Source organism: Lissotriton helveticus, chromosome 3_2 (assembly GCF_964261635.1).
Source record: "Lissotriton helveticus chromosome 3_2, aLisHel1.1, whole genome shotgun sequence".
In the NCBI taxonomy this organism is placed as follows: domain Eukaryota; kingdom Metazoa; phylum Chordata; class Amphibia; order Caudata; family Salamandridae; genus Lissotriton; species Lissotriton helveticus.
The window spans coordinates 79,427,896-79,440,018 of record NC_136062.1 but is presented as its reverse complement, the minus strand read 5'-3'; the positions used below and the strand labels follow the sequence as shown (position 1 = coordinate 79,440,018).

The 12,123-nt window shown below is 43.1% G+C and overlaps 1 protein-coding gene across 1 annotated transcript in view; it reads left to right on the top strand.

Annotated features, from left to right (window-relative positions):
* The window catches only part of LOC144826224 (tropomodulin-2-like), a 322,058-nt gene that overhangs the window by 75,644 nt on the left and 234,291 nt on the right, over positions 1-12,123 (top strand). The window lies entirely within an intron of this gene.

Below are 12,123 nucleotides of genomic sequence, written 5' to 3'. Positions count from 1 at the left end.
TGGGGGAATCTTGCCATCTGGTAAAAGTCTGCTTTGGTCTGTACAAGTTCTGCCTGGGTTGCAGGGAAGGAAATGTAGTGGGCCATCCTCTGGATCATGGCATCAAGGAACTTGTGGAAGAACCTTGACAGGCTGCTCTGGGTCACCCCTCCTGCCACAGCGACTACACTTTGGTAGCTGCCAGACGCCAGCAGGTGTAGGCAGCATAGCACCTGCACCTGCACAGGGATTGCGTGTGCCCTTGGGGTGGGGTGCTGCAACAGGGGTTGGAGGTCCCTAATGAGGTCTGTGATGGTCTCTGAGTCCAGCCTGTACCGCTGTAGGATCTCTGCATCTGTCAGCATGACCAGGGTGATACGTTGTCTGTATACCTGCTCCTCTCTTTGCCATTCCCTCTCTCCTTGCTGCTGTAGCCGTAGCCGCCTCGCTATGACATAAAAAGCTGCCATCCTGCAAGTTGCAATGCATTTTGGGGCTGTTTTTATGGGTTGGAGTTGGTTACCACCTGATCGTAATCCATGGTAATTTCCGAGTGGATTCTACCGATTTTGAGCCAAAATCGGTGTTTCTGTGTCTCCCTACATCTCCCCATCTGTCCGAAGCGGGGATTTTCCCGATCGGTGAATCTACCGAATTGGTAGGTTCTCCGATTCGGCTTCTGTCCGATTCGGTGTCACTACCGAATCGGTACATGCACCGATTCGGCTTATGTCCGAATCGGTGTCACTACCGAATCGGTACATGCACCGATTCGGCTTATGTCCGAATCGGTGTCACTACCGAATCGGTACATGCACCGATTCGGCTTATGTCCGATTCGGTGTCACTACCGAATCGGTACATGCACCGATTCGGTGTTTGCATCCGATTCGGTGTGTTACCGATTCGTACTGTATCCGATTTTCGGTATGTACGTATCGCATTCTTTTACATTCGGTAATCATTCCGATTCGGTTTTCGCTCCCATTTGTACTTTTTTTTGTGCCCTACATCTCGATGCCAGTATACCGATCGGTAAGGGCCCAGATTCGGTATTTTCGGCCGTTACCGATCGGTAACGGCCTACCTACATCGGGCCCTTAGTTCCTAGTCATATCTACTATTGCTTCTCATTTTAGCTGCTTGATTTTATAGAGTATATAGTTCTTGTCTTTTTGACCTATATCTATATACCATGTATTACTGTTTTTTTTAATTATATTTGGATAGTTTCTTGTTTTTACATCATCTTTTGCTTTTTCTATTTTGTTTTTTCTGGCTTTTTGTATTGCATTTATAGCTTATTTGCCGTTTACTTGTTGCCATATAGCTAAGATCCTGTTATCTCAATTTAGCTTTTATTCAACTGCTTATTATTGCCTATGACTCAGGTTCATATTGTATTTTTCTGTCATTTGTTTTCGCTCATTGTTCGGATGTGTTTTTCCGGACCTCTTTTATATACCTTCCATTTTCCGTTTTCAAGTTTGCTATTGAGTTCACTTTCTGGTTCTACGCTCATTGCTTGCTGTTTCCTTCTCTCCAGTTTGGGATCTATTGCTTTCTCTCCTGATCTTTTTCCTGACGGTCTTTTGTTTCCCTCTCCATGTTCCCCCTGATATGAGTCGGGTCTCTCATAGACCTACCCTGGAGGGTCTCTTCTTCTCTCTTTTTCCTTTCTTTTCTCTCCTTATCTTTTCTTCTCTTTCCCTCTCTTCTCCTCTTTCTTTTCTCTTTTTCTCTTGGGTCTCCTGGTGGCGTTTCTCTACTGTGTGTCCGATGGTAGTGTTTTATTTTTCCGTCCATCTGTCTCCCTTTTGTGGTGTCTTTTTTCTGCCCATCTATGCCTGGCTTAAATGTAGTTTCCCTTAATGTTAAGGGTTTGAATCATCCGGTTAAGAGGGCTAAAATTTTAGATTATTGCAAATCTTTGTCTTCGGATCTGGTCTTCTTGCAAGAGACGAAGTTATCCCATAAAGAGGCTTTGTGGTTGCGGAATGGCTGGGTTATGGATGTTGCATGCTCTGATGCTCTTGGTAAACGTAATGGTGTGATCACCCTTATTTCTAAAACTTCTGGCTTATCGATCCTTTCTTCTGACCATGACTCTGAAGGTCGTTGGATTTTATCTAGACTGTCTGATGGTATTCATGATCTTTATGCTTTGAATATTTATGCTCTAAATGCTGGTGATCCTCTTTTCTGGCAAAATATCACTAAATTACTCTCCCGAACGCCTCATAATGGTAATTTAATAGTTGGTGGTGATTTTAATTTACCGTTGGATCCTCTGTTGGATAGGAACTCTGCTTTTTCTTTTCGCCCTCCTAGAGCACACAAACATTTATTACACATGTGTTCTTCCGTTAATCTTCATGATGTCTGGCGTCTTCATAACCCTACTGGCAGTGATTTTTCTTTCTTTTCCTCTCCTCATTCTAGTTTTTCTTGTATTGATTACCTCTTGGTTCATTCGTCTTTGCTACAATCTTCGTCTTCACCGCTCATTCATCCTATTCTTGTCTCAGACCATGCGGCGGTTTCCCTCTCCCTCTCGGGGCTCGCCCCTAAGAAATCCTCCCCTTCGTGGAAGTTAAATACGGAGATTCTTTATGATGATGCTGCGATCAGTGCTTTGCAAACCGAAATTGAAAAAAAAAATTCTGTTAATGATGGGTCCGTTCATTCTCCTGTGGTTTTGTGGGATGCCTTTTAATGTACTCTTCACGGTTACATCATTAAAGTTATGGCGCGCAGGAATGCTGCCATTAAGAAGGAACTCTCTGATTTAGCGGACAATATTAAACGTAGTGAACTCTTTTTTCGTCAAACGAAAGATTCACAACTTTTACAATCTATTATCTAAAATATTCATATAATGCTCTTGTCACTAAGCGGGCTCATATTGGTGTTCAGGCACAAACGTCTAAACGGTTGTTGTTAAAAAATTGTGCTGGTAAAGTATTAGCAGCCACATTGAAGTTCCAGGACTCTGGGTATAAGTCGTCTCAAATTTCTTCTATCTCTGATAGATCCGGCGTTCAAAAATTTCAGACCAAGGAGATCCTTGCGGTCTTTCGTGATTTTTATGATAATTTATATACTCCTACTAATCCCTCGTCCTCGGAGGCTTGTCAGGAGTTCTTAAGCACTATTCTTATTCACTCTGTTTCTGAGGAAGTTAGGGAGCAGTTAAGCACCTCAATTACAACTGAGGAAATTACTCTTGCTATCAAGGCTACTCGTTCTGGCAAGGCTCCGGGACCTGATGGCTTTCCCATTCTTTTTTACAAAACTTTCCTCCCTTTCATGGTTCCTCGCCTCAAGACCCTTTTTGATGCATTCATTCAACATGGTGCGGTTTCCGGTTCAGCGGCAGATGCTACGATTGTAGTTATCCCTAAGGAGGGGAAGGATATCACGGACCCTAAAAATTTTCGTCCTATTTCCCTCCTTAATATGGAAGCGAAAATTTATGCCAAAATTCTGGCTAAACGTTTGGAGTCCTATATTCCCTCTCTGGTTCATCCTTCACAGACTGGGTTTGTCAAAGGTCGGCTTGCTAGGGACAACATTTGTACCTTTTGCCATATTTTGGGGGCAGCTAAACGATCCACGCTTCCTGCTGCAGCTTTAGCCCTCGACGCCGAGAAGGCTTTTGACAAGGTCTCTTGGCCTTTTTTACAAGCTGTTCTTCGTGCTCACAATCTTGGGGACTCCTTTATTAATATGGTGATGTCTCTCTATGCCCACCCTCGAGCGAATATTAGAGTGAATGGAGCTACCTCTGAGTTTTTTAGTCTTCGTCAAGGTACTCGTCAGGGTTGCCCCCTGTCCCCGCTTTTGTTCTTACTTGCTATTGATCCGCTTCTGAGACTAATTGATCTTCATACGGATATTAAGGGTTTTACGTTTGGTTCACAGTGTCTAAAATTAGTGGCATATGCAGATGATGTCCTTATCTTCTCTGAAGATATTGTTTCAGCTATTCCTGCGATCACAGATACGATTGCCCTTTTTTCTAAGGTCTCTGGTTATACTCTAAACAGAGATAAGACGGAGATGTTTCCCCTTAATGATTATTGTTTTCCAGCCCATATGGGCTCAGCAGGTTTCAAATGGCAATCTAAACAGCTCAAATACTTAGGGGTCTGGTTTTGTAGTACTTTATCGGATACTGTGGCCTATAATGAGACTCAGACCTTAATTAAGGTCCGTCGCCTTTTAGAGACTTGGGGCCAGATGTAGGTGTCTAAATACCGGTCGGAAACGGCCGAAAATACAGATTTTCGGCCGTTTCCGACCGGTATTTGGACATTGGTATGTAGGGCTTTGAAAAACATACAGATTCGGTAATTTTACCGAATCGGTAATTTTACAGATTCGGTAAAATTACCGATCGGTAAAATTACCGAATCTGTATTTTCTTATGTAGATAGCACTTTAAACAGTGCTACAGTGCCTTTAGAATTCGTTATTTACCATGGAATACTATTCCATGGTAAATAACGAATTCCAGTGTACATGCACATCTGTGCATGTACACCTGTGCCATGTGACACACAGACATGCCCTTAGGGCATGTCTGTGTGCCACATGGCACACAAGCCAGGAACAGGGGTGCAACAGGGTGTCAAAGTGACACCCTGTCACCCTTGCAAATTCGTTAATTTTACCGATTCTGTAATTACAGAATCAGTATTTCCCATTGATTCCTATGGGCTTCAAAGCCCATATGAATCAATGGGCAATACCGATTCGGTATTTACAGAATCGGTAAATACCGAATCTTAACGATTCGGTATTTACAGATTCTGAAATACCTACATTCCCCCCCTTCATATTTACCACTTCTTAAATACCGAATCGGTAAAATTCGGTATTTAAGAAGTGGTAAATAAGAATTACCTACATCGGGCCCCTGGTCTCCTAAGCACATTTCTTGGTGGGGCCGACTCCAAACCTTAAAAATGATGATCACTCCTATTGTCAACTTTATCTCGTCTATGCTACCGTTAAATCTCTCTTCTTCTTTTTTTCGTGAGATTAACTCCATCACTTCCTCATTTCTTTGGAATGACAAGAGAGCTCGTATTGCATATAAAGCATTGAGGAAATCCTACGATATGGGTGGCTGTAATTTTCCAGATTGGGGAAAGTATCAGATTGCTTTTTTAGCCTCTCAGGGAGCGTTGTGGTTTTCTTCACTCCCGGGCCATACCCCTTCTTGGATGTGCATCGAACAGGCCCTCTCTTCTCCTCTTCCGGTCTCTTCATTTTTAACCATGTCTTCATTATCTATTCTTTTTTCTCGTGCTATTATATTGGACACCATTGCAGCTGTTAAATTGGTCGATCGGAGATTGGCAACTCCGATTCATAAATCTAGATGGTCGTCTTTGTGGCATAATCCCCGCATCAAGGTTATTATTGACCCCCCCACTCATTCAATATTGGTCTGCCAAAGGTATCACATTGGTACGGCATCTTTATAATTCCGACAATGAACCGTTACCCTTTTCTTCTTTGGCTCAGCAATTTTCACTCTCTAATCTGGATTTTTATACCTTTTTGAAAATTAAAGTCGCTCTTGCCAAAGTGCGTCTTGTTCCTGATTCCCCTTTGGTTTCTTTATTATCTATGTGGCTCAAGTCTGGTCACATTGCTTCGCGCATATATACATTTTTGTCCTCAACATCTTCAGACTCATGCACTATTGCGCAGCAAAAATGGGCCCGTCACTTTGGTACGGAGGTAACGGACCACGTGTCGTCGGACACCTGGCAATTGATAGGTATGTTCTCTCTGCGCAATAAAATTTCGCCTTCTCTATTTCAATCCAAATTTTTCTCCATTAACCTTCTTCATTGGACTCCTAAGCGGCTTTGTTCTCTTCATTTAAAGGATGATGATTTATGTTGGAGTTGTGGTTTGGAGTTCGGTGATTATCCACATATGTTCTTTCATTGTTCACTTCTCCAGCCCTTTTGGGATCTTATTCACAAACATCTCATGTTAATCTTTCAAATTAAATTTCCACTTTCTTTTCCTATGATCTTATTGGGACCCTGGGCTTCCCGGTTACCTTTGCCGTTAGATACCTTGGATATGCAATTGTTAGATCTTTTACTGACGGTGGCTGTCAAGGTGATTCTTATGGAGTGGAAGTCTTTTGCTTCCGTTTCTTACCACACGTGGTGGGCATGGGTTTCATTCTTGAGAAGTGCACACACTTCTGTGGATAGGGCTCATCTTACTCCCACTATTTCTTTTAATGTTTGGAGAACTCTAGATACTTATATGGATTTGGCCTCACGGGGGTTGGTCGATCAATATCCCTTTGTGACGTCTGACTGATTGGTGTCTGTAGTGTTTTGCTTTGTTGCGCCACCCAGTGAGATCCTTCCTTCTCCTTTTCTCTTCTTTCTTCTTCCTTCTTTCTTCTTTTCCGTCTTCTGTCATCTTTCCTTTTCTTTTTCTCCTTTCTCTTTCTGTTTTCTTTTCTTAATAATGATGCCACCCATGGGTTCCTATGATTCAATAGTGCCACTTTATTTCTTGATTGTCATTTTTTGCTCTACACAATTTATTGGCTATTATTGTCATCTCCCGATGAACTTGTGGATTTTTTCTTTTCCTTATTCTTCATATTGGTATCATTATGAACTGTACCTAACTGTTTTTATCTTTTTAAAATCTTAATAAAAATTATTGAACAAAAAAAAAGATGATGGGTCACTGTGAATCCATAACACAGCAAGCACCACAGGGCAAAAGATCACCTACAAACACAGGATATTGAGTCAGAACACACTTTTCGGTGTTTGTTTAGGATCCTGTTTACCCACCACCTTATCCCTCCACCCACCTCGTTTCATTTGCTTTAGCCTGCTTTAAAGTGTCTGTCCCAAAATACTGTGTCTAAAAGGATACTCTCTCAGTAACAATACGCTTTTGTCACGTAATGCGTTTTTTTAACTGAAGAAAAGTTTTTTATATTTAAACCAAGTAACATAGCTATATAATAACATCTATAGGGCGCTTAATACCACACTTGTGTGATTTCTAGGCATGGTGAATAATAGACGTTACTTTCATACATTTTATAGACGTTACTTTCGTACATTTTACACATTACATCTCAAAAAATACACACCTTCTTCTTCCATGATGCACTCCAGATCTGTTATAGTTGCACTGTTTAAAGGGCTATGTTTCGCCATATCATCTATTTAATTCTATTTTAGCCTACGTAGATCTGTTTCACATTGTACTGCTAGATGTGAGTAGAGCAACAGCGCAATATAACCATTTGCAAATATTTATTTTGATAAATTTGCAACAAAAAAACCATGACAGTAGCAGCTGTCACAAGTGACAAATACATATTTAAAGTGCTGGCTAAAGCAAATTCACAACTATCCAATGTACATTTTGAGCGCTTTCTAAGTTAATGTACAGATTGTTGCTGTAACTTGAGGGGGTGATAATTCAACAAGTTATGCACACGAGTGATATTTATCAGTAAACTATGATTAATCATTTACACCCGCCACCCCCAGGAAAAAAGGAGTTCAGTTTATTTGTAGGTGCTCCTGTATTAAAGATTGCAGTCCAACATAGGCCACAGTGTGAAGCGGGTGCCCACTCATAAACACAAACACTACCTCGCCTCTAAAATAATGGCAATGCACCAGCAGCTGTAGCACGGAGTGGAGAGTGTGGTAATAAAAGTTGTGCACTTTTAATTCCAAGAGAAAGAATAGAATCTGAACGATTAACCATAGGATCCTGTCGAGGATCACCAGAGCACCAGAAACTAGCCGAATTCCAGACCTTCTGGGCGCTGAAACACAAAGGCAGATGTTGAACTGGTACTGAGCACCTTTACGTCCACAATAACTTGTGCTATACAAGAACTTTCTGCCCCTAAGCTCTAAGGAATACATTGAGGTGCTACAGCACCACCAAAGGGACGTAAACTAGCACGGTGCCAGAACGCTCTTAAGTCTCCGAAATACAGAACCCTTTGCGGCTCTCGTGGCCTGTCCTGAGCTAGGCTTTAAGGCTGGGTTCATGCAATGCAAGTTGGGCACCTTGAGTACCAGGAGGGTAATTCAAAAAATCAAGCCGGCTTAATGTCACCAAGAGTTGACACGTCATTTCAAAATGGTACTAAAATAAACAGGAGCTGAGCCCAGACTTTGAGGGAGACTTGAGAAGACAACTTACTACACGCCACCCTGTCAGTGTTTTCCATGGCTTCTTGTCTCCTTTGCTTCATGTGGGCTTCACAAGTTAGTGCCTATTTGATGAGGACAGCCACATCAGATGCCAGGATAGAGCTGAGGCTGACCTTTCTTCATATGTCACCCCTAAATCGTGGAACTACTCCCCACACCACACTAGAGCCCTCTCCTCTCTTCTTGACTTCCACAAGAATCTGAAAACCTGACTGGTCAAGTAATCCCCTTGAGACAATCTTCACTCTCCTGTGTAGCATGAGGATACCCTCATGGGTGATAATGCGCTATAAAAATAAACATAACCAAAGCTCTATTATGGCTACCGATAGGGCTTGGGGTGGCTTTGCTGAAACCACATCACTGCCCAAGCAGACACCAATCTTAAACATGCCTGCCCTTCATAGAGCATGGCTATTGCATTGTGCATGCTTGAAGAAGGCTGAAATCAAGAGCACCCTCACAAATGTGCAATGCCATTGAACCCTGTTCATGCACCATTGCCTATGCTCCCGACAAAAGCACCCTGGGCTGTCAGCACACATGCCTCAGCAATGTCAACACATGAATTGATGGATCTGTCACTTCCTCTGTTTTCATGAATGCTGCTCGCGATGCACAGAGCAGCTTCTCTTTCTGTGCTTTCTAGTGGGTCCGCGCCCTGACACCCTCTATGCACCAGCCGCCACTGTTACCGAGAAAGAAACAGAGCAAATAGATTTTTCCCCAGACTTCTATGGTTGTTTAGATTTGGGTGGATCTCATCTTAGTTTGGCAGAGATCCCTCCCTGCTAAACTCCTGGGTCTTCCTCTTCATTTAGAGATGAGATTTCTGGCCGCAGAGCCTTAGCGAGCTCTGTCACCAGAAACCCCTGACTTGGGAAACCATCCACTGCATGATCTCCAGGTTTCATTGGCAGCTGCCGCGCCCTATTTAAAGCAGGGCGGGTAATTCTTATTTTCTCTGTGTGGATCCACCACATCGCACACACCGAGAAAAAAAACATTGACTTTAAAGCTCAGCTAGGAAGTTCACATCTGACTGAATTTGACTGTGCATTATAATTATCCCCTGAGGCGGAAAGCAGGGGGTTAGACTGACACCTTTAAAAACGTTTTAAAAATTGTTTTTAAAATATTGTGTAGCTTGTTGGAAAAATAAAATTCCTTTTAACCCACACTCACCCTCGCCCTCGCACTAACTCGAACCCTGGTCCTCGCACAGCGATTGACAGCTGATGCGATCGGACACAGGGACGGCCGCCATCTTGGGGAGAAAGAAGGGCAGCGCTCCAGTCTTGCGACGCCTCCCGCCCTCCCAGGTATATAATTGGCCTCTTATTTCGCGCGCAACAATTTGACTGTGCATTATAATTATCCCCTGAGGCGGAAAGCCGGGGGTTAGACTGACACCTTTAAAAACGTTTTAAAAATAGTTTTTATAATATTGTGTAGCTTGTTGGAAGAATAAAATTCCTTTTAACCCACACTCACCCTCGCCCTCGCACTAACTCGAACCCTGGTCCTCGCACAGCGATTGACAGTTGATGCGATCGGACACAGGGACGGCCGCCATCTTGGGGAGAAAGAAGGGCAGCGCTCCAGTCTTGCGACGCCGCCCACCCTCCTCCACCACTATATGAAGGACAACACCTCCCGTCCGCGCAGCGGGCGGGCGCAGCGGGCGCGACGGCGGCTCGCCGAAGGCGCGCCAAAGGAAAGCCCGTCTGCGCCCGTCCGCGCCAAGGACGCGATAGGGGCAGGACACCCTGGACATTCAAATTCCATCTTATTGTATCAGGCAAGCGACCTTCGTAATTGTAGTACTGCAATCACCTGTCCGTGTAGTTTGGATATGATCAAGATTAAGTTTCCTTTCTCCTGTAAACACTGCAAATGGACTTCGCCTTGGACCCCAATTGAGAGTATAGTTTCTCCTATTAACACTAATGTTGAGACTTTAAATTTTAAAGGCGGCATGATTAACGCCCGCTCTATGTGTGGCCATAGTCAAGATATTAATGACCTTATCCTTGAGTTGGACCTGGACTGCCTCTTCATAACTGAAACATGGCTAGCAAATAGTAGTAACCCAGATTTAGCCATAGCCCTGCCAGACGGCTACTCCAGTTTTATGCAGGATAGACTAAAGGGGAGAGGAGGAGGAGTAGCTGTGGTGTTGAGAAACCACATAAAATGCCACACTTTCAACTTAGAACCTCTGAAAGGAATAGAAGGGCTGGGTTTTTCCATTAAACTAAATGACACCACCTCCTTCTCAGGCGGTTTATTCTACCGCCCCCCAGGCAGTGCAATTAAGTTTTTAGAATCACTTAGCGATTCCTTAGGGCAACTCCTTCTCCGTTACCCTCATTTTACATTACTAGGAAATTTCAATTTACAGTTGGAATCTAAACTAGACACTCAGGCGCTTAACTTCTATCAGACCCTGGAGATCTTTAATTTACAACAAAGGGTAACTCAGCCCACACATCAAGCAGGACATACCCTGGATGGGATATGTACTAACTTTCCCCTTTTAAAAACCCAGACACCTGTCCCACAAATTTGGACAGATCATAGTCTGATTCCTTTTAGCATCCAAATATCACGCCCCCATAACCCACCAAAATTGAATAAACATTTAGAAAACAATATGGACTAAGGTCGAAGACAGTTTCAAGCTCCAACCCATATTCCAGACTCAGATTCCCAACCTTTCTGGTAATGTTGAACATGACTCAAAATGCTTTCACAACTGGATGCAGCAAGAGATCAAAAATAGAACCCTAACCAAACATTCTCGTAGAAAGGGAAAAAGAGGAAAGAGAAATGCCCCCTGGTTTACACCTGAACTGGCCAAACTTCACCTAATATGCAAGAAGGGGGAACGCAATTGCGTAAAACTTATGACCCTGCCAATAGAATCCTTTATATCCAGCAGAGGAAAATATATCTAGGCACTATTAAAATCGCCAAGTAAGAGTACTATATTAACGCCATTACGGAAGGAAAACAAAAACAAAAAACGTTATTATCCATTGTCAAGACTTTTACACACCCAAAAGCCTTACAGCCCGAAATCCCACCATCCCTAGAATTCTGCAACCAAACTGCGGACTTCTTTGTGGAAAAGATTGACCTTATACAATAGGATTTCCCAGCCCCACAAGTCTATCAGCCCTCTGTCTCTTCTGACCAGGGAGAAAACATGATCAGTTGTCTTAGAACCTTCTCACCAGTCCCGCTATCCCTAACGCGGGAAGTAATTCTCGCTTGCAAATCGGGCGCCCCTTCGGATTCTTGCCCCCCAAGAATTCTTCATCAGTTAATCGAAGTGGTTAATCCCCTTATAAACACGATTGTAAATACTTCTCTCAATACAGGTATAGTCCCAGGCCAATGGAAACAAGCAGTCGTAAAACCTCTGATGAAAAAGTCTAATAAATCCCCCACAGAGCTTGCCAATCTACGTCCAATTTCACTCCTTCCAGTCCTGGGCAAGATTACTGAACAGATGGTAAACAAGGAGCTAAAAAGGCATGTAGAAATCAATAATGTCCTTCATCACCAACAATCGGGCTTTCGTTCTCACCACTCCACGGAAACAGCTCTGATTGAACTCACCGATTCCATAAAAACCGCGCAGGATCAAGGAAGGAACGCCGTTCTGATTTTAGTAGACCTCACAGCGGCATTCGACACCATCTCCCACTCTATATTGATAGGTAGACTAAGAGATATTGGAATTTCGGATGTTGCATTGGCATGGATCGTCTCGTTTTTGACAGAAAGATCACAAACAATTGCATTGGGTCCTTTCCTCTCCAAAGAAAAAAAGGTGATGTCTGGAGTCCCTCATGGCTCTATTTTGAGCCCACTCTTATTTAACATTTACATG